Source organism: Taeniopygia guttata, chromosome 1 (assembly GCF_048771995.1).
Source record: "Taeniopygia guttata chromosome 1, bTaeGut7.mat, whole genome shotgun sequence".
In the NCBI taxonomy this organism is placed as follows: domain Eukaryota; kingdom Metazoa; phylum Chordata; class Aves; order Passeriformes; family Estrildidae; genus Taeniopygia; species Taeniopygia guttata.
The window spans coordinates 106,147,505-106,175,286 of record NC_133024.1 but is presented as its reverse complement, the minus strand read 5'-3'; the positions used below and the strand labels follow the sequence as shown (position 1 = coordinate 106,175,286).

Here is a 27,782-nt window from a genome sequence, read left to right as displayed (position 1 = left end):
AGAATTGTCTAGACAAGATGATGCAGCAATTTGTACAGCTGAATCTTAAAACTGTTCAACACTGGGGAATCTGCCACTTCCCTGGGTAGACAATTCCAATGGCTGATTGTTCTCATTGTGAAAAACTGTTCTTCTGTGTCTAATCTGAATCTCCCCAGGATTAACTTGTACTCCTTGTCTTACCTGTGGGACTCCTTGTAAGAAGTCTATTTACTCATTCTGAAATGTCCATTTACTAATTTTTGATTAACTAAAGCTAGCAAAACAAATTGCTATCTAAATGAAGTCTTGAGAAAAATTATCTTTAAAGGGAAAAGTCTGGAAAAGTAAATAAAAGAAAGAAAATTAGTTGAAAAAAAAGAACAAGAAAAAAATGAACGTTTTAATACTCACCTGGAAATAAAGTATGATAGTCTAAATTGTAGCTTTAGTACCTAAAGGTCCTAGTTTTCCTTCCCAGGATGTTATCAGATGCACTATGGCTCTAAGTCTTCCCTGATAGCTCATGAGAGGTTCTCCAGTTGTGACACCAGTGATATATTTAGGACTAACAAATGCCCATTGATTAAATCACCCTTATGCTGTTAACACCGCTGAACCCGAGGACTACTTTTATCTGCCAAGAAAATCCCATACAAAAGAGTGAAAACCATTTCTTTAGCTTCATATAACTTCACAGGATGATCTCAGGAAACATCTACAAATCCAGCCCTGCCGTTCTGCTCCTAAGTTACTGGTGATGGAAGAAAGCTGATGGTGCTTTACAAAGAGAAAAAGACTCTTCTTCTCAGTAGTTACAGCTCTGACCCATGCAGCTGCCACTGTTAATACTTATCCTCCATGGACTGTTGGGAAAATGCTGCCTTTCCCAGCTGTCTTTTTTTCCATAGAAACTTCCCACCTCCCAAGCATATGGTAAGGGATCTTTTTATCTATATTTGCTCTGACTCCTGAAAAAAAACCAAAAACAAAAACAAACAATGCACGATAGTACCTGGGCCCCCAGCTGGAGTGGGAAATTGTTACCAGGGAGGAAATATAACCTTTTGGGTTAAAACCACAATTTTTCTGAATTGAATAAATTACAGCTCTTTCATGTCTCAGCCACTGACACAGAGATCACTGACAAGAAAACCAGGAGCTTATTTTACCAGGTAAGCAGGCTAGAAAGGTGAAATGAAGACTATACATAATCATGCCTTGGAAATTTTCCTTTCTTATTTTGAAGGTACATTACTTATTTTTTCAGTAATATGTATGCTTCATATCATCTATCCAGTTGGTAATTCTCGTGACAGACCTCTCCTGAAATTCTATTGTTTTCCCATTCAGCCTAAAAAGTTTCCATAAACAACTTTGTTCAGCATCTCAAACTTAGACAGATGTGCTCCTGAAGATGTTGATTAGAATATATTATGGCCATTAACATTGAAGCTTCTTAATGTTCCTTTTATTGTCCTTACTTTTGCTTTCTGAGGAAAAAAGTAAGGAAGATTTAATAAGACTGAAGACAATATTAATAGAAATAATAAAAAGTAATCCTCTAGTATATTATGTCTATTAATTCTCACAAAATATTATAGATTATACGATTTTTCTCCATATGAAAAATGTTTATTGGACATTTATTTTACAAGCACATAATCATTTTTAGTAGTTAACAACCTTACATTTGAAAAAAAAAAAATCCAACCCACAACAAAATCAAAATGTATCATGTTTGTGGACATAAACCAGACTCACAGAAGGCAAAAGAACTATGAGTACATTAAAAATAGTTCCCTTTGGCACTCTTGGCATTTGGCATAATACTGAAATATATATAGTGGCCTCTCTGAGAGCCAAATTTAAACCTGATGAGCCACTGATGAGGTAACTCTTATGTCCCATCTCTGTTTCCCTTCAGTGATGCTTCAAATGGGAAATGCAGCATTTTAGGGAGTTTTTTGCTCCAAATGAGATGTTGACTGTCCAGTGGGAAGATAAAGAATCTATTACATGTACTTTAAAAGCCATAAAAGATAACCTTAATTTCCTAGCTTACATTTATTTGCACTCACACAATGTCTCCCATTTCCAAGGCTGAGTATGAGCAATTGCCAAGTACATAATTGAAGGAGAGTAATGCAATGAATAAGTGTCTGGTCTAGAACTAGTGAATTCACAGAGAATGTACTGTCTACAGGGGAAAAAAAAAGGAAAAAAAAATTGAATCCTAAAGCATGGTGCTGTCAAATGAAGCTGAGGATTTAAAATTACCAGTAATTTTTTAAGTGTCTTCTAAAGTTGCCATGAACTTTCAACCAGGTGGCAGAAAAATGCCATATTTCAAGTGAAAGCTTGCAACCGTTAAGCTGAACTTTTTAAAGTGTTGCTATTTCATCAAACATTGATTGACTGGAAACTGCAGCCTTCTCATTTTATTCATGTGCAAAATACAGCACGGCAAAGAAACATAACCTTTAGCAAACCACCTTTAGTTTATATCTCTGCAGCTCCTCTAATAGTGAAGTAAAATTCGGAGGGATTTTTTTCTTTGGAATTGGTTAAGCTGAGATCTGCTTTAGATTCAGGTCTTAGATGCCACAAGCTGATATCCATCAGATCCATAAGGAGTTCTGGGCCTCTGAATTCACACTACCAATCCGGAGACATGACTACCTATACTATGTTTGGTCATCAATAAACTGCAAAGAATAGGAAAGGAAAATTAGTTGGTTTTAAAGTATGTTTTCTAGACTCAAAAATTCTCTTTGAGTTGTACACAATGGGCCCTACTTTTTATGTTTAATTATGTAATACCAAGTATTCCTTCAGAATTGGCCTTTAGTTACTATTTGGATCATTTCATGAAGAGTCCTCAAATTCTCAACAATAATGACTACTGGTAATTATTGTTAGCAGATTTTTCTGACTGTGTGGCTTGAAACCAGGAGTTTCTATAATCTGTTTCATTCCCTGAACTCTCATCTTTATCCTCTGAAGAAAACTTCTGAAAAGCAGAAGCTATTAAATATTGAATGCTACTGAACTATAATAGAGCACATCTCTGGGTAGGTGCCTTGCATCCTTCAAAAATATTCTAACTCAATTAATCCAAAATGAGGACAAGTTCTGTGAAACCTGTCTTCCAATAAATTTGGGGAAGGTCATAACCACAGCTTAATAACAAATTGAAGGAAAAGAAAGAGAATATCTGTTTCCCTTATATTTTAACTGAAGGGTTATATCTACAGAATACATGCATAATTGGATCTCAAGCAACAAAAAGCTGAAAATAAAAGTAGAAAAAGTCTTGAATTGACATACTTAAAACAGTAGGATTCTTTTTACAACTCCTCTTACATCAGTTGCTGGGATTTTTTCCTTCTCTCTCTCCTTTTTTCACATTCATCAAGGTCATTGTGAGTTTTTTTCCCTTTGATTTTAATTTGATGTCAGTACATTCATTTTTATGTAAATTTCAGGAGAGGTGATTGTATCTTCATTTCTCCAACCATCTGGCACACTGGGAAACACAGCAGCATTCAACCCTAATGACATAAATAAGAAAAAATATAGGGAATTTCTGAAGAGACTTCAAAAACCGAAAAAGCCAACAAACAACCAAAGAGATGTGATTATTAACAACAGAAGATTGTAAATATTTTTATCAATATTTAGTGTGAGTTCCTGTAATTAAAGATTTCTGAAACACTTCCTTATTCAGCAAGCAATCCCTTTCATGCCACCAGTGTTTTTCCTATTGATAAATTAACAAGTAGAACTATCTGCTCCCTTTGATAAAGCTGGATGTATCATTGTTCACAACTGAAAACCAAAACACAAATGTAAAAAGGTGTGATAAGCCAAAAAATTCCACAATTAAAAAAAAAAATATATGACAAACCAAACCGGTTTGGTTTTATGTTATTTTACATATTTAAAAGAAAGAACTGTAGTAGCCAAGAAATTACCTTAGTTTTCAGCAAATAAAATAAATGAGGCTAAAAAATAATTCACAGTCAGGAATATATTTGTTCTTCAAATTGACCTATGACTTTGCCTTAAAGAGTTATTTTAAAACTTTTGCATAAACCTTCCCAATAGTAGACTCCCATAACTACATCACCTTTTACATTCCTTGTTATTTGAAAATTATAATTGATATTGATAAAAATATTTAAATGAGTATGCAGGATGTTTTGTTTTCCTAAGTGACCCAATGTTAAATGATTTAGAACAGGAGGAACTGTGGTACCACAGATTCCCTTGAAAATCTCAACTGGCTTCAATTTCCACCTGGGTAGTCCAGCATCATTTCCGGGCTCTGGTGGTATTATTCTGACCTCTTATAAAAATGTCATGCATCTAATGCTAATAAATGCAATGCTAATGTTATTTTTTGTGGGCTAGACTCAGTGAAAATGCTTTTGGAAAAACAGTGCTGTACAGAATACAAACACACACACACATAAAGCTTGGAAATTCCCTTTCTGAAACCATTAGTGAAGCTATTGTTCTGTAATCAATTAGAGCTTCTCAATTGCTATGGAACTTTAAAGTGTCTAGAGAGAAAATAATTTTCTTACCTGGAAGTGATTCTGCTCCATTCAAAATCTTAAGATATTTGACTATAAAGTGAAAACCTGGTTTAACCCAAGACTAAACTTCCTTCAATAAGAGCATGTAAAGATTTGGAGAAAGTTCATTTTCCTCAAAAGAGCTTTTATGGGGCTGTGTTTTCGATTTGGGCTGAGAATTATGTTGATAATACAGAGATATTTTTGTTCTTGCTATTTTAGGTATTGACTTGCAGAGAGTCAAAGCCTTTTCTGCTTCTTACCCCACCTCAGCAGTGAGCAGGCTTGGGAAGCTGGGAGGGTTCCCAGCTGGGACAGCTGTTCCCAGCTGGCCACAGGGATATCCCAGAGCACATGGGGCCATGACTAGTCTGTAGAACTGGTGGGGGAGAAAAAGGAAGGGGGGAATACTCAGAGTTATGGCATTTGTCTTCCCAAGTCACCATTGTGCATAATTGAGCCCTGCTGTCCTGGAGGTGGCTGAACACCTGCCTATGGGAAGTGAGGCATGAATTCTTGGTGTTGTTTTGTTGTGTTGGCATGTATGACTTTTTGTTGTATTTAATTTTTTTTATTTTTTTTTTTTTTGCCACTAAACCAGTCTTTATTTCAACCCATGCATTTCCTTTTACTCTTTAAATTCTCCCTCTCATCCCACTGGGGGAGGATGAGTGAGTGGCTACATGACTTAGTTGCCAGCTGAGGTTAAACCACAACACAGTAACATACTGAGTTGTTACACAGCAATATTTTCCATTTCTCTTCTGAGAAAATGGCTTTGTCTCATATTGGCTTTCTTCCTAGAAAAATAATTTAAATTCATCTATTAAACCAAGGCTTTAAAAAAAATCCTTAAAATAAAATTTCAAATCTACCCAATTTTCTCATTAGAAATATATGAAAGGTCTAACAGGGTAAGTGGAAAATATAGGGCACAAGAAACAAGATATGGTAATTGAGACCATCTGTCCCACTAAATATAAAGCACATTTGCTTGTGGTTTGCTGTCTCTCTGATCTTATTGCAGTTCCAAAATCTGACCATTCAAGTAGAGGAAAAAAATTTCTGATGCATGACAGGAAAAATTTAGATGTACTCATTTAAAGAGGAGAAGAATGTGTTCTTAAATTCTTTCAAGCATGTGGAGAAGAGCAGAGACAAGTGCAAGAATAGATGATCCTTTTTAGCTGTCACTGATGTTTGACTATCCTGCCACCTTACAGAGCAGCAGCTGACCTGACAGTAATTTGGGTGACAACCTAGCCTATGGACTAGAATTATTTTCTTGAAGCATTCATTATTGCTATTGTTGCTTTTATATCCATTAAGAGAACTGTAGGTCTTACACAGGCAATCATAGCTGACCACTCTTAGTGCCAGAGGATCGATACAGCAAGGAGCTGAATTCAAGACAAATGTTGTGAATGTTTTCCCCTTCCTTGACATTTAATTTATTATAGTTTTTGGTGATATGATCAATAACAACTATACAAATCACAACATTTAAATACTATGTACACATTATAATCTGTGTGTTTCACTGATAAGATATGGTAACATTCACAGCACCACCATTTAGAGATGCTGCTTTGTAAGTCTGAATATAAGCACAAAAATCCACACTGGAGTTATTGTTCCTGACAGTGGGTATGGGTTTAATGCTGGTGTGTTTGTTGTTGGTTTACTTTGGTTATTTCCATCTGTTCCTACTTTCAGGAAAAGAAGGAAACAGAAAGGGTTATTCAAGTAGAATGTGTATAAATGCTTACAGTATATGTACTTTGCATTACTATATATCATGTGTAGATATTAAAGCATAGAAACATTCAGGGTTTAGAAGAACTCTAAGGTCATCAAGTTCAACCATTAACCCAGCACCACATATTCACCACTAAACCATCTCCCCAACATCACATCCACACTCCGGGTATAGGCATTCCACCACTCCTCTGGGCAGCCCCAATGCCTGAAATAACTCACTAATGTATAGATACTATATATGTAATGTTTATTTACTCCATATGCTGTATGTATAGATACAGACCACATGGATATTGCACTACAGACGTGTGCTGCACAGAGCACAATATGTGCAGTATGCACCTGTACTTACAATTGTTACAGACACATCTGCTGTGGCTCATCCCTGCAGTACTAACCTTGACTACACGATAGTGCACAAGATTCTTAATTGTTTTTCTGTGAGAAAACATGACTTAGATGCAATGTATGCACATTATCTACCTGACTATATTATCAAAAACTTAATAGAAATGTTCTACAGCCTTGAGTTTCCAACAAATATGTTACAGTTTAAAAAAAAAAAATTTATTTTCTGAAAATCATTGTGAGTTCTCAGCAGATCTATGAAAACCAGTTTTAAGGCTTCTGTGGTAAGAAGGAGCACTTTTATCCAGAAACATTTTGTGCTATGACACTATGACAGTTCGGTGAACAGCTTAGTGTTCTGCCAGCCATTTGGGAAGCTTCTTTTGCAGTGGAATACAGAAGGTCTTGAAAAGCAAAAGAAATATTAACTTAATGGAAACTGGGACTTCCAAATCTAGCAAATATGCATCTGCATTTCTTGCTTGAACTGCACTGGGTTAATGAAGTCAAACACTGAAAGTTTTGTTGTGCTGTATGGAAATCAATGAATGCTGATGGGAAAAAAACAAAAAAACAACAAATCAAAACAAAAATCAGGAACCAAAAGCTAGATCAGTCATAAAACTGAAAGTGTGCTGTGCTCTCAACTCAGAAAAATGATTTGTGGTACTAATACTGATCCCAAACTGCTGTTAAGGAATCAGGGCCTACTGGCCTGGATACGAAGAGAATGAACCAAAAGCACTGCTTTTAGATTAAGTCTTCAAACCTTGCTGAGCAGCAGTTTTTCTTTGAAAGAAACAATTATTTCTCTCATTTCAGATTTCTAATGAAAATTAAAAGAATGCATAATAATTGGGGATGCTCTAATGAATCTCTGCAAGGAACTCAACATAAAAATACGTGATGGTTGCCACATTAAAACTTATAATTAAAATTTTATAATAAAATTAGCTTCATAATTATACTAAGATATTCCCTTGCTCTGAACACATTAAAATATGCAATAGCATGGTAGAGAAGAAGCAGAGAAAAAAATTCAGAGATATTACAAAAGTGGGTTATTTGATTGACAGAGCACTTTAACATAATTTTATGTGATATGCTTTCTACAACAAGAACAAATATTGGTTACAAACCTAATGCTGGCATACACAATTTTGCAGGTTTTGCCAAAAATTATGTCAGAAGTTCTATTTATTTAAAACAGAACCTGCAGACTGTATGTGATTAATGTTTCTAACTTGGCAGGAGAGCCCAAAATTTATGATTTATTCTCTCTGCCACAGGTTAGGCAGACAGGAGGCTGATATACTAGATACGGCTGCTATTGTAAATTTATTTGGCATTTCATTTTTCAGTCACACTGGTGGTTATTTTCATACATCTTCAATCCATCATTTCCTGCTAAATCCAATTAGTTTGATTGGCAGGTTTAGCCTCCCAGTGGGTCTTTGTCAATATTGTGTAGCAGTAAATACCTTGAGATAGTTTTTCAAAACTTTCCTCGGTTATTTGTTTTTCCTCACCCAGATAACGATTGATTAGCTGGGTTTGTCCCACCCATCCACAGAGGCTGAAGAACAAGGTGATCAAAACCAAGCATGTGCTAACAAAACCTGCACCCTCCTTTGAAGAGGCAGGAGGAATTCCTGCCAGGCTGGGCTGTCCTGGGGCTCAGCAGCCCATTTGGGACCACCTTCAAACAGGGATTCCATGGGAAAGATCCTGGTGCTGAGGAAAGCTGTGGGACAGGGAGGTACAGCAGGTGTTAAATCTCTTGAAGGCACTATTTTTAATTATTTGTCCCCATAAACTAATTAAGGGATTTACATACAAATGATAATAAAATTTATTCTGCGCTCAGCAACACACATGCTGTCTTTTTCATACATAACAATGAAGCTAAATCCTTGATTCAGTCTTAATTAGAAAGCTATAGTGAGTTCTTCTACAGTGTTTTGTTTTCTGGATTTATAGTGGGAAGAAAGAGGAATAATAATTAATGCTGAAGTACTGTGAAAGATGACCAATTTATAGAAAAGGTCAATTAAGTGAATTGAAGAACAGATTACATAGGAAGAGAAAGGAGCTTACATTTACTGAAAAAAAGAAGAAACAGGAGCAGGTCTAAGATGGATTTCATCAAAACAAAATATTTCTATTTACATGCTACATAGTTCAATGCCCAGGGGGATCAGTCAATACTTTTCTTTCCTGAACTGGTAAAGTACTGTGTTCATAGATCAACTATTCAACAGAGACACACATTTAGATTTTAGTAAGGCTTGCAGCAGAATAGATTAATATATTACTTTTTCCTTAAAGACTGAACTCCAGATTTTCATTAAAGCACAAGAAGAAACCATTAGAGAGACTCAAATAGAAAGGTAATGTACAATAGCTGATCTACAAGGTGAAACTTTATTAGCCTTTGCTCCTGCTATAACTAAGTCTCTCATTTTTTCGGTGGCAGTTTTGTATATATTGTAAGAAAAATAATAATAATTTGTTAATTTTTGCAAGGAGTCAGGCTATGCTATGTTCTATCTGAATAAAGTATATAGAAAAATACTGATGTATTCATTTTTTTCAGAAAAGTTTTCTTTATCTTGTCTAATTAGTGACTGTACAGGTAAAAAATATATGATATTTTGTAAAAATCATTTTTAGAGTACTCTTTGGTATGAGTTCTACTATGCACACTATCAGATGAAGTGGAAGACTTTATTTTTAATCTTTCCTGGTGTTGTTTATGTTTAATCCAAACACTAACACCAACACCACCACCACCACCCTCTCCTATTACTGGGCACATTTTCTAAACTTGGGACAGTTTTATCCAGACACAGCAGCGTCTATAATGGAGAATTATCCACTTGGAAATATCCAAATAATGGAGAAAATGCTTCTTATTAGTTACAAGGGAAGGTTATCAATAATTTGTGGAGAGAAATGCATTTGATACAGAGTTAATGACACCTAGAGTGCACTGAAGGTTGTACTAAAGCGAACTTCATTTGAAACCTCATCACTAATGAAATTCTTTAAGCAGCAGCTATTGGTTTGATCATAGTTAATATTTTATTTGATGAAGGCAAAAAATTGCTGTTTACAAAAACAAAATCTAGTGAAAACAATGTCAGTGTAGAAAAGGACTACAAAATGAAATGAAATTATCTGGAATATCTGGTACACTAGAATAATAACATAAAATCAAGGTTGGACACTGGATTATTAATGACCAGACATTCCATTTTAGTTTGCTAGTTGGTTATGCCTTAACTGAAGGATACAACTGATGAATTACCCCAACATGCCCATAGAAAGCTGTCACACTGCCATTTAGAAGAACAAATATAATCTAGGTACTTATCAAAGACATGTGGCAAAGCTGATGCTATCCTTTAATGTACTTTCTTTGGCATACTAAACTCAAAAAAGGTCTCCTGTGTCAAATCAGATTCAGGGAGACAGATCCAAAGAGGAGGTGTTGGCATCATGTCTAGACTGGGAAACCTGACAGCACTTCCTAAGCCTCTTGAGGACAGGAGGTCACCTTGAATATCCTTCAAACAAGCCTGGAGTCAAGGTTAACTTCTGTAGCTTGTAAAGTTTGACACGCAGAGCATCTTGCTTCAAATCTGGGGCTGCAAAAAAGTTGCTAACCCAGCTTCAGCTCGGCTTGGAACTCAGGCAGAACAGGTTCATGTCTGATTCTGAGCTGAAACCTGCTCATGTAGTATTCATCCCCAAACTTACAAGATAAGATTCACTCCTCACGATAGGAGTGTGCAAGCTTTTGGGATAGATTAATGACAGGTGACAAATACTCTTATTAGCAGATTATTGTTCTTTTGTGCATGTAAATATGGATATTCACACTGAGAGCAGCCATATATATAAATTATTTCTGTGCTTCTGTGATGGATCACATTTTAATTTCTGGTGTCTCTTTAGATCAGGAGTGAGTGTATTTTCCAAGCTTATACAGACAGAATTATTTTTGTATGCCCTTTTTTAATTCTAACACTCTCCTACCTCAAATCTTATCTATCCTTCTTCCTATATTTAAAGGCACAAGGTTGTACAGATGAAAAATATAATTTTTAAAACTGGAAAGAATAATAAAGTAATTTTCTCAATACTGCTAATTCAAATTATTTTTGTGTACATGTATATTTGGGTATTTGCTTACATGGCCTGTACTTCAGTAAGAATAGTTGTATGTATGGGCAAGTGAATATGTCTTCACAATGCACATTTCAGGTACAAAGAACAATAAATGATTCTGCTACTCTGTCTCCCCAATATTTTCCTAACTGTGTTGTTTTTTGTTTTTTTTTTTCCTGTGTATATTTACTGCTATCAGTTGTTCTAACTTATTCTGGAAAATAAATATATATATATATATATATATATATATATATATATATTTCTGAATTGAAGAATCTAGAGCAAGAAAACATTCTGAATTGAGTGGATTTTGTTTCCTTTTTTTTTTTTTTTCCTTTTGCTGTCTTAAGTTGCTTAGATGCTTAAATCAAAACTTTGTCGGTTTTCCTATTGAAGTCTGATATACAGCCTGAAAATTGCAATAAAACCTGGATGACTTCCTGAAGAGGGTCCAGGGGAGGAGTACAAAAATGATCAGAGGGCTGGAATACCTTTCCTATGGAGACAGCTTAGAGACCTGGGGTTGTTCAGGCTGGAGAAGAGAAGGCTCTGGGGGGAGTTTGGAGTCCATTCCAGCACCTAAAGAGGAATACAAGAGAGACAGAGAGGAATGTTTTACAGGGGAAGGTGGTGATAGGACAAGGGGGAATAACTTTAAACCAGAAGAGAATAGTTTAATTTGAATTTTAGGAAGAAATTCTTGACTGTGAGGGTGAAATACTGGAACTGATTGCCCAAAGAAGTGATGGGTGGGATCCCTGGAGGGATTCAGGACAGCTTGGCTGGGGTTTTGAGCAATCTGATGTAGTGAAAGCTGTCCCTGACCATGGCAGGAGGGCTGGAATGAGAGGGTCTTTCAAACTCCTTCCAACCCAAACCATTCTCTGATTTTGTGATTCTGTGCTATTACAGGGATGAATCAGACCTTTTAAAGTAGTTCTGTATTTGTAAGACAATAAAGAGAAAATATTATATTTTACTCCACTGACACCATTCCTGGCTCCTTGAGCAAAATGTTTGCATTCCCAGTGGACTCCCTGAAGCAAAGAAAACCTCACAGGACTTGTGGGGTATTCCAGAGAGTGCTGCAGCCATGGTTTTGAAACAAGGCCCAATGGATGGAAGTTGAAGTTCCCAACAGCTGGAACAGGGGTGCAGCAGACTGTGCAGCATGCAGGTAAAACCAGTCTATATTTAAAATTCTTTGCTATGACATCTGCTAGTGCCCTTGGCAGCCAAGGAAAATGGGGACAAAGAAGCAACCATTTTAAAATGGAATATCCAAAGGTATCATTTGCAATCCCTGAAGTCTAATTTTAGTTTGGAGATTGGTGTTCGTTTTCCCTTTAGTAAGAGGAATAAGAAACAAGTGTTTGTTTCGGAAAGGTGAATTCCATTAGGTAGAGCTATGATTTGATAATGCAAAAAATAAAATAGTTAATATACATAAAAATGTTATAGGAAATCTCATAGTTTCCTTGTAACAGTTAAAGATTGAGAACTCACTGTCTTTTGTGAGTTTAGACCTCATTTATGATTGGCAGACATTATTATTACTGCTTTTCTTGAAAGTAATTTCCACTTCAAATTTTTGTTGCTAGATGTGTGGTTAGAGAGAAATTATTATTATTATATTTCTTAAAATGGAGACAATTCAGACAGTGCTGATGATCTGCAGAACTTTATTCTAAGTGTTAATTAAATTTTTAATCCTTCTCATCTCCCAATCATTTCATGATGTATCTCTCCGAGAAAGAATAAGTATCTAACAAAAGCAAATGTGAATTTTATGAAAGATCAATGAGATATATTGCAAAGGAGCAATTTGAAAGAGAAAACTCAAGATATTAATTGAAAAATCAGAAATTTTACCAAAATTTATTGGGGTCCATCACATTTACAGGATTATCAAAGAAGAAGTGGACTCCAAGTCTGTCTTTTAGACATTTTTTGAGGTACTATTCCCTCTTAATATCTTTACTAATTGTGATGTTGCTGAGTATGGACACAACATCAGTCTACCATATTCAGATGACTTAAACCACAAACTAAATCCAGTACTTTGTCTTCCAGCAGAAAAGGAAACTTCTTTTACTTCATCTGGTGTGCCAAAAGCGCCAGCAGAAGAAACTGTTTTGGGTTTCTTCCAAAGTTTATGATCAGCCTGGTTTAGTTTCTACAATATAAAAAAGTAGTGTGACTTTGAATGGAAACCCAAGAAACAGGAAAGTTTGGGAATACTAGAGAAATAATGCTCAGACAAAAGGCTTTTAAAAGTAAAGAGTAAAGTTGTGATTTATATCTGCACATAGAAACTGCCGAAAACAATTACATAAGAAAGAAGAAAAAGAAAATATAAGAAACTTTCAAAATCCTTATTTTGAGACTGAAACCTAAATTGCACAACTGTAAGAGATGTGCTTTCCAAATAGATGGCAGTGTACAAAGTTAATATTCCCTGTTGCCCAAAAACCTATTCACAAAAAAACTGATATGTCCCTTTTCAATCATCAAAGAACATCTACAAAACATAAAGAACACTGGGATTTTTCCTAGAGAAGTAAATGCAAAAGAGTCTTGAGAAGGAGATGAGTTCTAAAGAAAAGCAGGCCCACACTGTGTAGAAGTCAAAGTATTTACTAAAGTTGGCTGGAAAAGAAATGGTTTCATTATCTCTGAAGAAACAGATTTAGGGATAAACAACCTTTTCTCAGCCTCCAATTGTTAGCATAGATAACATTAATGTACAGAAGTCTACATGGAATTCAGTGCAAATTACCTGAATCTTTTTTTGAAAATGTTTTGAGATTTTGGGTAATCCTTTCAAAGGAGACTCCTAGTGACTGACTGCGAGAGACAATCATGCTATTTACTTATATAACCTGAATGGTGTAAAATGTTGCATTTTTGGTTTTTTGGCGGGGAGACGATAAATGAAGAAGAGATGTGCATTAGCAGTGGGGTTTTTTGCATTTAAAGGAGGTGAACTGAAGGGCCCAGAAATATCTAGAACAAAAAGAGGTTGTCATTGGGAAAATTCCAGAAGCTGTCTGAAAGAGAATTCCCTTTGTGAGTGAGCCATCTGGCAGGTCGTGCTGAGTTATGCCAAAAAGCTGAAGCAATCAGAGCACAGCAGGGGGAAACCTTATAAGCATGGGAGTGAAATGCAGCTTTATGTTCATAGCAGTTGACTAATACAACCTTCTGAGGGACCTGGATTCCTACAGCACTGCTCTGGAGATGGACTATGCTGGACACTGCCAGGGAATGGAAAGGCATCTGTGGTCCGTGTTGCTTTTAGGAAACTTCTCTAAGAATAATATTGTGGCTCAAATCTAAGATTACCCACTGTCTTTCCAAATTCCAGTTTCTCAGCAACCAGGCTGTCTGACTGGCTGTTAACATGAGGTGGGCACAGTATCTGAGCTGTGAATCCCTGCTGCTTCCTCATGGAGGTCCTTTCACTGGTGGTAAGGTCTGGAGGATCCAGGTGATGGGGTGAAAAATAAAACAGGATTCGTCTGCACAAGTAAGGCAAGGCACTGTGTGTAATTTCTTCTGTGTATGTGTACATTCTGGCTATTTTTACCTTTGGTACATGAAAAAATGAGAGCAATCTAGACTTGAAGACAACATATATTTCTATTTTCTAATGTATTTCCAAAGAAAAGACATTTATACAATCTCTGTGTTAGCTTTGGAGCTGGATGCATCAGCCAGTTCCTACCAGATGTGAGTCTCTACTATATTAAGATTTAGAAACTTTGTGAGAAAATGTGCTCAGGTAGAAGACAGAGCACATATTAGTGTTGATAGTGACAAATGAAAAAACAGCTCAGTATGGGCTACTAAGCAGGTTTTAAACACAGAATGCCTTGGGAAACCAGGCACACAAAAAACATGATGCTCACAGAACTGCTTTGCACTGAAGGAACTGCTTGAAAGAAAGACACAAAAATGGGGTTGCAAATAGGAGAAATCAGAAGAAATTCTGAGTCTTCTGCATTCAAAAATAAGAGGAGAGTAGAAATAGTTAATATTTTGATAGTCTGCCCCTGCTCAAGCCTGCATGATTACAACAAAGATTGGAGAGTAAGTGAAATGTGTAGCTCATGGCTCAGTCTAATACAGAGTTATGCTAGATTACAGCATGAAATAAAAGTATTCATGCCCTAATGATAACGCTAGAAGATGCCAGGAATATCTGCAGTAATTAAAACCCTGCAATTTATTTGAAAATCAAACATGAGTCTTTTGAAATTACATGACTGGGAAGGGCAGTTCCACTGCAGCGACCATACCAGCAGAGATGCTGGAACTTACTGCCTTCTGCTCTGCTTGGAACTATATTTAGTCTTGAGAGTGCTAGTCTTTGATCTGGAATTTCTTATTTTCCTGCCAATTTTCACAACATGTTTTGAAGTCTGACTAGTTTTCTGGTCTTCATAAGAAAGTAGAGGAAGAACAGGAAAATAGACAACAACCTCACCAAGGAAAAAAAAAAAAGTGAAGCTGCATGATCAGTTTTCAAACTTAAGAGCAATTAGGATATCCACACATCATGGTGAATAAAATGAAAGTTCCAGTAACAAAAATTAGTTAAAAAGCAAGAAAAGTGAGTCCTTCTATGAAGATTTCACTGGATTATTTGCATACTGTAAATACACAGTGTGTATGAATCTGTTGAGACAGTTAAACAGATTTAAAAATGCTCTAGAACTTCAGTAAATTAAATAGAATTTTAAAATCCATTTTAACTGATTTTAGAGATATAGCTGAGCCTTTATGTAACTAAAGTTAAGACACCATCATTCATACAATTTCTGAATTATGGTTTTATTTGGTCTAGAGATAGAAACTTTAAAAGAGAGATCATAGGTCAAGTAGAAAAATGAAAAAGGAGCTATAAAGTATTAGTCATAAGAAGGATCAGCCATCTCTCTTTCTTTAATTTTTTTGTCTGTCTTTATGTCTATATATCTGTCTTCCCTGTTTCCCAGACTGAAGAGCTGGAAGGTCCTATTTACTGTTAATGTGTTTCTGTGATGCACAGGCCAGTGCTACTGACCAAAGGATTTATCTACTAACAGAGATCAGAAGCCTGACACACAGAAAATAAACAATAGCTTTTACTTGAAAAATTGATTTTTTTTCTTAGTCCCTGAAACAACCTAGGGCTGATTCTGTCTGTATTTACTCTATAAAGATCTGGAGATCCTAATTCCATAGATAGTGTCACCTGATTATAACTTCATTGTCTCTCAGTAGATAACATTTTAACAGTTTCAGATATTGGATTACATGGGGCTTTTTACTTATAAAATTACCTGTTCTGCAGTTACTGGATTGTAATCTTTCTACACAGTTTAAAAGCAAGGTCTTTGGCATCACATTGCACTGTTTAAATAAGTTTAGCTGTTCCAGGTTTTGCTAATAAAGGAACTCCTGTCCACACATTCACTAGTTTCTATTTAGTAAAGAACCCTCAAGACATCTTGAAAGTTGGTCACAAAATTGATTGCATAATGTGGCTGTAGAAATAATTTGTATATGTTTACATGTACTGTACTTTGTGAGGGATGTTTCAACTGTGTTGAGTTCTATTTTGGTTGGTGGGGGTTTTTTTCACTTGGAAGTTTTGAGGATGACAAATGGGGAGAGTTGCTCAAATAATACAGTCAAACCTGATGTTCTCTACTGTTCTTTAGTGATGATGGCCTTCTGGAAAATCATGTCTAAAAGAAATGAGTCTGCTGTACTTTTTAAATGCAACCAGGTTATTTCACTAAGTATTCTAATAAGCTTATTATTAATAATTATTTATTATTAATTATCATCACCAATAATTTTAATTGCATTTTGCACTATCCTCTAGAAGTCCCCATTTAGAATTTCTCCAATTTGTGAGCTCTGTAGAAACACAAAATGAAAACACAGAACAAGTACCAGAGAGTTTACAGCTAGAGACAGAAATGAGGTAAACCAGGAGGATGTGTAAGTAGGTTCCATTAGAGTGATGTCATGTAATGGCAACTTTAACATTACTAATTCAGGACTGCAAAAAAATACATATACTTTCTTTCCCTCTCTGTCCTATTATTGGCTTGGCTTTTGCTAGCAGTCTTATTTTATTTTTTTCTAGTTTTCAGTCCACTGTCCTTTGCTACATACCCTCAGCAGTTTTTATTTTTAAAGAAATTCCAATATGCAGAATATATCTGTATAAATCTTTCATGTCTTCTGTACAACTGCTTGATTTTTCTAAGGCAGAGCTTACATAAGTCATGCATACAGAAAAGGGCATATATTCAGTGAGTTTTGTGATCAAGTTTCTCCAGTTTGATTTGTAGTCCAATTAGTATGAGCACAAGAAAACCTGTGATGTCTAGAATAGGTTCTCTTTACTAGTGTAACTTGTAAAAAGACCCAATCAAAATGGCCCTACATGTGAACAACACTCTAAATGAAACCCTTTATCCCTATTCTTTATTATTTGATTTAGATGCCTGCTGATTCTGTGGAATTAATGGGAAAGAAATATGGTTAATTTACATTAGATAAAGTAATAAGGTCATGGTTATTGCAATTCAACTCAATGTTTTTAAAAAAGCCAACTCATCAATTTCATTACTAATACTCACCCATGCCCAGTAGATAATGAATTTACCAACCAATAAAACTCTTTTTGTACATGTTCTTTCAGCCTGTCTCCCCTCGTAGCTCTTTCTTAGCTCATTTTCCTTGCTGGCATTTCTGCTCTTATTTTCATTGCCATTGACAGCATTGAAAATGTGCTGCTTGAGGATCCTACTATTCAGGCTCATTTCCACAATCATTATCAGCCAAATGTCTCTCTCCCTCTCCCTTTTTTTTTTTTTTTTTTTTTTTCTTCCCTAAAGTGTTCCTTCTATTTGGTTCCTGGTCTCCATTCAGTTGCCTGGGTTGAAAAATGGAAAAAGAGCCCAGTTAATGTTATTGTAAATTGGAACTTAACCCACTGAAGTGTGCACATACTACCACTGCATCTGTAACCCTCCCCATGACGGCTCAAGGAACTCCATGGCCCCTCACTGTGGTTCAGACCCAAACAGACAAGTCACTGTGTTGAAAGCCAGCAAAAGCCTCTCAGAAAACAATGCAGAATGCTCTGGGATAATATTGCCTTTGATACTTCCCTGCCCATCAGACAAATCCAGCTTCACACAGCTAGCTGCTCATTGGGATGCACATACAGCTCCAGGGGTTCCCTTCCCTCAGCTCACGTCTTCCTGGAGCACTGCCTTGTGTCAGCCCTGCCTGGCAGGAACAGATTATGGGCAACCAATTCCACCCAGCACAGAGCTGGGATTTCAGTTCTTCCCTGCTCTACAGTAGCCAGTTGTGCCATTAGATCCCATCTGGTCTCAGCTTTCCAGTATAAAGAATTTCTGGAAACAGCATAATGTTATATGAGTGAGAAATTCACTGCTTTTGATACTTGCTGGTTTACTGTAGGTGATTTAGAGGACTCTCTGTGTGTTATTTGGAAGCAGCACTGCAGCTGGGCTCCACACCCAGAAAAAGCAAAAAGCATATTCTGTCCCTTCCACACATTCACCTTCAGTTCACAGAACTGAAAATAGAATGGACTAATCAGCAATGAAGATATTGCTAAGAGAAGCAGTTACCCAGAAAAGTAAGTCTATGTATGCACTCTTCCAGGCAGTAAAAAGAGGAATTATAAAAATGAACAAAATAATATTCATAATTGTTGTTTTAAAAAAAATAATTGTTCGATTTCCAGTTTCTTCTTTACAAACCTTAAAGGGGAAGGGAAGGGAAGGGAAGGGAAGGGAAGGGAAGGGAAGGGAAGGGAAGGGAAGGGAAGGGAAGGGAAGGGAAGGGAAGGGAAGGGAAGGGAAGGGAAGGGAAGGGAAGGGAAGGGAAGGGAAGGGAAGGGAAGGGAAGGGAAGGGAAGGGAAGGGAAGGGAAGGGAAGGGAAGGGAAGGGAAGGGAAGGGAAGGGAAGGGAAGGGAAGGGAAGGGAAGGGAAGGGAAGGGAAGGGAAGGGAAGGGAAGGGAAGGGAAGGGAAGGGAAGGGAAGGGAAGGGAAGGGAAGGGAAGGGAAGGGAAGGGAAGGGAAGGGAAGGGAAGGGAAAGGAGATAGTAAAAAGAATAAAGATTGCAATACATTTGGTCAGTCAGCTAGCCAACTGATGTCATATCTTTTGGCAGATAACAGAAGTTTCTTTTAAGAAACTTTAACAGTATTAAGAGAGAAATTCAAGACACTTCCAGAGCCCCCAGTCATCTGAAGCACACAAGCTACTTTACCTGTAGTTACTGTTGTCATAATTTCTTACAGTTCGTTTATGTAAACAGGAATAAGAACCATGATATTCATAAAAGCTATCCTTAAATTTAGTTGCATTGGGTGTGTTAAGGTGAAATAATGTATATGCTAGGTAACATACTGTTAGGAAACATGGGGTATAATCCAATCTTTCTAAAGACTCTCAGCAGAGCCAAACAAATTCTCTGAGTAGCTCAAAGAGATTCACTACACTTAAGTTAGAAATCCTTTTCCTGCCCCTGAACTGGGTTGAATTTGTTTTGGATCTTTTTTCACCCTTTTCTATTCAATAATTTGCACAATATTATCCCATTCCTGTGAAAAAGTGTAGGGCAAGTAACTAAAGGCACCTTCAAAATTTTGCAGGAGCCAAAGTTGAAAGTCATTTGCAGATTTTGCTCTGGACCTCAGGGAGAGAGCTGTTGATTGCCAAAGGCTCTCAGGAAATCCAAAATCTACTTTGAGAGCACGGGAGGGGTTCTGCCATGCCAAAAGACAGGACATAAATAATTGCAGGGTCCAGCTGTTTTCTTCTTTCATTTTTCCTGTGGGGGGGGAGGGAGAAAAAGTGAGAATGAATAAATAAAAAAAGGCAGCACAGAGGAATCAGCTTCCTTTTTTTGTTGTTTTTATTCCCCTCCAAAGATGTTATTTTACTACACTCCCTCTGAATAGGAGACGTGGAAAGACTAGCCAAACTACTATGTCCTTTTCTCTCCTTGTTCCCATTCCTCCACCAGTCTTCCTTCCCCAACTCCAGCCTTGTAAGTGCTGTATTTGGCATCAGAAGCAGAATAAGTTCAGCTCCCTGGGGCAAGAGGAAAAACTCAGTAGTACAAGCTAACCTTGCCAGCCTGTGTGCTAACAGACAAATCACAAGCCCACTTATCTCTCTTCCAAGGAAAAGCAGCCAGAGGATATGGGGCAGTCCTGTTTAAGGGCTTGTAAGAGCAATTTCTTATTCTAGAAGTACTTTCTGTCCTACACTGCACTTGATCTATAAACACCCACGTGAATTGACTGAAGGTCACTGAATATTCACATTTCATGGGAATTTTCAGGCTGTGTCTTTGAGGTGGTTTTGGTAGTGAGAGAGTTAATTTTCTTCACAGAAGTTTTTATGGGGTTGTTTTGGATTGTGCTGAAAACAGTGTTGATATTACAGGGATGTTTCCTTACTGTTGAGCAGCTCTAGCACAGAGCCCAGGCCTTTACTGAGCTGAGGGAAGAAGGAGGAAGGGGGAAGCATTTGGAGTGATGGCTTTTGTCTTCCCAACACCACACCTAATGGAGCCAGGCTGTCCTGGGGATGGCTAAGCCCTGCCTGCCCATGGGAAGTGAGAATGAATTTCCTGCTTTTCTTTGCTTGCATGTGTGGCTTTTGCCTACAAATCTCCCATGAGTTGCCTCACATTTACACTTAATTCTCTCCCCCTTCCAGCCAGAGGAGAGTGAGCAAGTGGCTGTGTGTGACTTAGTTATCAGCTGGTTTAAACCTTTTTGGTGCCCAACATGGGGCCTGAGGGATTGGCACTAACAGCAGATTTGATTTGAATGCATTAGGTCAAATTTATAACTGTTCTTGCTGTTTAGCAATTAATTGTGACAGCCTGATCCAAAGCTACCGGGGTGAAGGAAATGGAAATACCTTTAAATTTTGGTATGTAAATTTGAGTTGAATGTTTTAGGAAGTACTATAGCAAAAAACCCTTGTTGTTAGCCGGGATCTCAGCAAGAGAAATTCATTGTGTTGTTAAACCATGACACACTTTTATGACAGCTTTAATGGGACACAAGGTAAAGAAGTAAGACCCAGCATGCAAAAGCTTCTGACTCTGGATATAGAATCCAGTCTATCCTGCACAGAAAAACTCACTGGCTGAAAATGTCTAAACATGCTATGTAATGGATTTCCCACCCTTCAGCATCAAATACTCTCTCCTTCATTAAAGAACTCAGTGATTTTTTCTTCCTTTATTTCTTATATTAATGTTTACTAGTTATTTGAGAATTAAATGCAGGAAATGCCTTTCGTCCCTAGTTCCTCTGATTGCAGTTTCTACTGACATCTTCAATCTACTGCCTGGGAGCTGGCTCTAACAAGGAGAGGTTGGAAATGAGAGTTGGAATGAAAGGCATAGAATTGCTAAAAATGTCTACTAAAACATCTACTTTAGTGGAAGCAGCATTCAAAAAAATCTGAAAGGTGGCATACAGCATCACTGAATTTATATTTTAAAATATTAAAATCTTACAGCAGTTCCAGGCACATACTCTATATAATTACTGCATACTCCATGTTTCATCTCAGGACTCATTTCTGGACTCTGCAGACTGTGCCAGGTAGCTCTACCTAAGAGGTGGTGTTTGGTACCTCTTCCTGAGCCATGGGAACATTTGCTTCAAAAACTTGGTTTGAAAGGGGGTATAAAACCACCCTTTCAATTAATTGCTTGCTATTTTCACTAGATTATTACAAACACATACACACACTCCCCACCTAAGTAGTGTCATCTCCATCATGACTAGGTCTTCAAGCACCTGTGAGGGTGCAGAAGTATTTTATCTATGTCTGGTTTACAGTGCATTTCTAGCCTGGAATAACTTCGTGTATCCAAAGGTGTGATACTTGATAAGGATTGCTATCCAAAGAGCATGCAGACATACTGTATTTTGGTATTTAGCTTTCCAGGCAATGACAAAAAGCAGGTGGATTGGACTATCACCCAGGGCTCAAATTCATTATCTGTCAGGTCTTAGAAGGATTGCATGTTGTGTACTAAATATTGCTTAAGATTTAAGATATTTGAGATCTTTCCATGTCTATGAACCATAGAGTAATATTTCCTCTTGATTAAGGTTTTCGTCTCCAGTATTAAACTAGAATTTTCATGAGAGTTCCCATAAATCTTTGTTCATTTTTATGTAATACACTTAGAAGTGAATTAGTTCTTATCCAAGCTATGTCACAGTAGAGATTATTGAAAAAATGAGAAGCAACACAAATAGCCTAGAGTACTCACATCTCCACTGCATTTTGCTGGAATACATCTATGGAGGCAATCTGAGATACTTTATGAATAAATGGAAGCACACACTGCAGACAGGAAATGACAGTGCTGTATGCAGTCATGCTTGGCTTTTGATATGGTGGGTTTTTAGTAACACTAGTTTAACTAGAAGAGGAATGTTTAATCATCAGAAACAGTACTTATTACACTATTTTTCATTCTCCTTAGTAATTTACAAAATAAAGAAGAAAAAAGATTCACAATAGATTTTTTTTTTTTTTTTTTTGCTAAAGATAGGAAACTGTTTAAATACATATTGGGAAATATCAGATTATAAGCCTCTGAGTTAACGTGATATATCCCCCTTGACACCATTGCTAGTCTCTGATGGCTGTGATTGAAAGCATAAAAGAGAGGTGTGAGAGGCCGTATGATGAGGAAACTGTACTTACAAAGGTGATGCCTGGAGCAAAATATTCATTCAAAGCCCCAGCCTCAGTTACCATCTTCTTTAGGACAAAATACCTTTAACACAACCTGATCCCCTGAAGTCTAAAGTGTCATTCACATTAATTATGGTTTTTGCAACATGATATATCAATTTGTGTTACCAGCCATCTCCCAGCAAGGCTTACTGAACAAGACTTTTCTGGTGAAGAAAGGTCATTGTTTTTTTTCATTTCAGGGTTTGTAATCTCCTGCATTTTATAATGACAAAATAATTGCTCCCACTAGGATATTGCCCAGCTGTGCTCAATTTATAATTTGTAATATTTTCCTTTCTGTAAGTCAACTAGTGCTACATTTTTATGGCATTCTCCCAAGTGGATAATGATCCAAAGCAATGTATTTATTTAGAGGATTGGATAAACTGGATCAAAATTCAACCGCAAAATGTACAGAAAATTCTTTCTGTTCTCCTAGCATTTTAAAAAATATATTTCTCTTATTTCTGTTCTGATTTTCTGTCCCATTGTTCATTAACTGGGGAGGAAAAATGTTTCTTTCCAGCATGTGCTAAGAATTTTAAATATGGAAATGTAAAGATGCTGACTCCCATTGTCTCTAGGTTATGGAGACAGAAAGGTGAAGTTGAAGAAGTTTTTTATTTTAACAAAAGATGACTATGGTACACATCATGAGAAGGGCACAGGAAAGACAGGTTTTTTTCTGGCCTCAGCTGTTAACTGTTTGCATTTTCTATTTTAATTTACTCAGTCCCAGTTTTGACAAATGAATGTGGCTTCACTTGAAGGAGCTTGAGAACCATAGCACAGCTGTTAAATAACAAAGAATTAATAAATTTGACTCTATTCACATAATGGATTGAGGCTAGAGATGTGAGCACAAAAAAAGCTTCGTAGAAGGCATAACTGCTGTCACTGAAATTGAAAGTCTTAATTTTAAAAATTAGTAATTGGGAGAGATGAGTGAGTAAGAGGCTGAAATCTGTGATGGGGTTGGCTTAGGAGGAGACTGTCCTGTGGAGGGGTTTTATTTGCCAAGGTGGCACTCCATAGCAAACAGACTGTAATGTCATTTCTCTGCCAATGGGCTTTCATTTGCTACAAATGAGTTCACTCTCTGCAGGATAAGACACATACATTTAAATCTTAGAAAGCTTTCTACTTATGCCATGTCTCTGAATTTCCCATTGGATCTCAAAGCCAGGAAACAGCATAATGTTTGTAAAGAGATCCAGGCTGCCTTGGCTCTCCAGCTCATGTTTACCACTAATGTAGTCTTTTAGCTTGACTACATTATAGAGGATCCTTCTCCTCCTCTAGCATGTTAAGTCAAACAGATATAAAAATTATAAACCATAGTCTCACAGGTGGCATTAGCAGGCATTATGCTTCCTGCCAGATCAATACCCCAAGGATGAGGAGTTCTCCAGCTCTAGCAGTATTAAAAAGCACTGTTAAGAGGGTGCATCAAAAGGTACACTATTTGAAAACTAGACCAGGCTGAGCTGGAAAAAACCTCACAACTTACTATTTAAAATTAAAAAAATAATATTGTCATCAATGACCAGATTCTCTCATGACTTGAAAGATGCAGTTTAACCTTCTTTTTCAAAACCACATGAAAGCTAAAATACTGCTGCCTCGTAAATGTCAGAAAGTGTTAGGAAAGGGGATAATTGTTTCAGGGTTTTTTTTGTTTTGTTTTGTTTTTTTTTTTTTTGTTTTTTTTTTTAATAAAAGCTAGGATTCTTCCAGTAGCATATATGGATCATATAAAAAAACATCAGATTTCAAAAGTCTATAAATATTGTGCAGTACTAATTGGCATAAAGCAGCTAACACAGCCTTGCCACATCTCTACAACTCCCCTATTCTATCTAGTTAACCCCAGCTGGTATTTGGTAGTATTTGGTTCAGCCCACTCAGCGATAAGTAGCAGCAGATATGGGAGTGATAGCAATAAAAATCCACTTGTGGTCTTACAAGAAAAACAGTTCTTTGATACTTCCACTGAAAGATTATTAAGGTACCTAAACTGAACCCCGCATGTACAGAAAATCTGAGGTTTAGACTGATCAAGGAAAGTTGTGTCTAAATGAAACAGTCATGGTAGAGTTTAAGTTACAGCTTCCATGAAAGCAGTGAGTTCATTGTCACCGGTAACAAGCAAGAATAGCTTTTATTCAAAGCCTTTTGTGTGGGTTTATGCTCTCCCTTCTCACGTATATACATTATTTAATAAGAAATGGAGACAGATTTAAAATTGTCAAACCCATACAAGGATTCTAGAGACACTCATAACCCAACAACTATTTTGTAGCTGGGCCTCATTTATCACTTTTAGTTGTGCAAGCCTGAGCCCTAACCAGCCATGGTAGATAATGCTTCCATGCAGCAAAATTCATTAACATTTCTATCTTTGCTAAATAAATATTCCACTTTTTCCTTCTTCAAACCTTTTTTAGGTTTGTATTTATCATCCATCATCTGCATTTACTGAATTGTGACAGATTTCAAAAATCCCAGGAGGGATTCAATCCATTTTATTACCTTTGCATTTTGTGAAGTTTTCTGTCTAGCAGACTTCAGAGGACTGCCTAAGAAATAAAGTAGTTAGAACTACTTACAGTTTGATAGCAGTAATGTAAAGATGGTGAGAGATTTAATCTATCTTAATAACACCCTGGTTATGATACACTTCTGGGAACAGACAGAGCTGCTAAGAGAAGCTGGCAGTGATGGAAAGACCCCACCCTGTTAGTCTGGATGATGAGGTTATTCAGCATGACGTCCATAGGAGGGAGACCAGGCACATCCCCTCATTGTCAGAGCAGCTGCTGCAACTTGTGGCTTTATTTGCAGCATTCAGGACACTGTGATTGACTAAAGGCATAATATGGAGTGGCAGAATACCAGCACCAATTACCTCTGTCAGCTGAACTCACTGACTGTAAGTGGCACCACAAGGTTCAGTGAGGGAGGGTGTGCAGTAAATACTCACTCACAGCTGTAGGAAGGAATTTAGTTAACATATTCTCACAGGTACAATGGGAGCTTCAAGCTTTTTAGGAAGTCCTCCCTCTGTGTTATGAAGTGCAGAAAAAATCTCCTTGCTTTCTAAACTCCCAGAGGAGAGTCTAGGTGAAGCTGGATCCAGTCTCAGTTCCAGATTTTGTCAGCTGTTGGAGTCCAAAGGATTAAAAATGTCTAATTGAGCCTCTGTACTCTGTGATCAGTCTGTGTATTACAAACGGGATGGGACCCTGACTGGCTGCAGACAGGATTTATTATCTGTCTGTATCATACAAGCAAAAAGCAAGAGACACAGAGAAACAAAAACACCTGTGCAAGGACAGATCAGAGACAAGATGGCAGCTTATGCAAAGCCTTTTCTACATATTCTTTGAATTAATAGCATTAAAGAAAAGGTGTAAACTCATAATACTCTAACTAATTAGAAAAGGACCCACATGGGTTTAGCATTAACAAAAGGACTTCTATGAACCTCAAAAAATACACAATAATCTATCTTATAAAGCATATATCTAGGACTTTTCACATCTCAAACTATCAATAAGTTCTTGTTCTTTCTTGTTCCTTATGATAAATATAAATGTATTCACTTGGTTCTTAATTTCTTAGCTTCCCATGAGAAGGTTTTGAAATTTCCCAGCCTTTCTCAGCTTTATGTCTGCTTTCTGGGGCCTTTTTGCACTTTCTAAAGTCTTTTACCTTTTCATAGTCCTACAGTTCCCCCTCTCTTTTTCAACCCTAAATAAACTATCTTTAACTCATCACATATTTACTACTTTGTGTTACATAGCTTCACTACTGTATATATTTCTTACCTTAGGAAAAAATGTTATAAACTTTCTATATGAAGGCACTTTTTTTTGTTTGCTTTAAGCTCTATCACTTTAAGTTAAAGTATTATCAATGTTGTGTAAAGTCAGGGTTAGTATCTGCATCAGGTTATGACCTTTTTATATTCCTACACTGTACAACTGTCCCTCCATTATGGATGACAAACTAGCTATATTTATACAAATATAAATTATTTATTATCATAATAATTAGACTAACAGACCTTAATCAGAACTCTTTACTACACAGTACATGAGGTATAACTACTGGCAGTGCATTATGAACCAATATTGAAGCAACTATATTAAGACATTTATATCAAATCTAGAATAAAAAAATAAGTAGAGATTGATGTTACTTACAGATACTGACAACACTGGGCAAGTCTTTTTCACTCAAGTCTTGAGCAGTAACCTTGAGGGGCATCCTCACTCAAAGAAGGAATTTCCACATCAGTCCACAAAAGGGTGTGTTAGAAGATCCTGCCATTAAAATGTGTGGCTGAGCTTTTATAGTATAAAGTGTTTGACTGTCAGATGTCTCCAGACCAGCTGTGTCAGCTCAGCAGCTTTAGGTAAGTTATTGGTAGTGTGACTTGTTTGCTCCTTTGTTGGATACATTACCAAGTCAATTACATCTCCACCTCACTATGAGGATGTTTAATTTTGGTATTGATGAGTCAGGCTGGTTTCAGCATTGTTCAACACCAAAAGCAGCATGATGCCCCCTTCTCCACCCACCACTGGTAGCTTTGCAATTCAGCTTTGTTTGAATTATTTTATTCCATTCCAGGCAGAGCATCCTGCTATATATATTTCATTAAAATTCTTTTATTGATGCTAATGTCTAAGACAGTGTCTATGTCTTGCCTAAAATATGACAGGTATAGAAATGTGTTGTACTGATCTTAGCAGAATATCAAAATACTGACATAAATTAAGGATATTTTCACCCTGTAAATAAAATAACTCATTAAACAATAAACATTATTTTTTTCTTGTTCTAACTTTTTCAGGTCCTAAGAAATATTCATTTATAACAGGGAACTCCTGATGTTCTGATACCTTGCACTTGCTGGGACCATTTGTATCTCTATAATACAAATAGAAGTACAATGGTGCAATGTTTGTGTAGATCAGGTACATTTTACCCTTGTCATAAAGGAGCATTCTGACTGGCTAGGAAATGCATTTGTGCAAGTTTACCTTTTGTTATGGAAATAGAAGTATTGTCTATGATCCCTTTTGTCTGGAAGGCATAAA

General features: G+C 36.8%; 2 long non-coding RNA genes across 2 annotated transcripts in view; one reads left to right on the top strand and one right to left on the bottom strand.

Moving 5' to 3' along the window:
• The window catches only part of LOC140680285 (uncharacterized), a 40,184-nt gene that overhangs the window by 9,929 nt on the left and 2,473 nt on the right, over nt 1–27,782 (top strand). The gene's annotated exons all lie outside the window — the stretch shown is intronic.
• LOC115496834 (uncharacterized) lies at nt 1,042–27,153 on the bottom strand. The gene is made up of 4 exons (XR_012051519.1): nt 26,883–27,153; nt 11,339–11,426; nt 3,310–3,533; nt 1,042–2,687 (listed from the first exon to the last, which is right to left on the bottom strand). It is a non-coding gene; the product is annotated as an uncharacterized lncRNA (long non-coding RNA).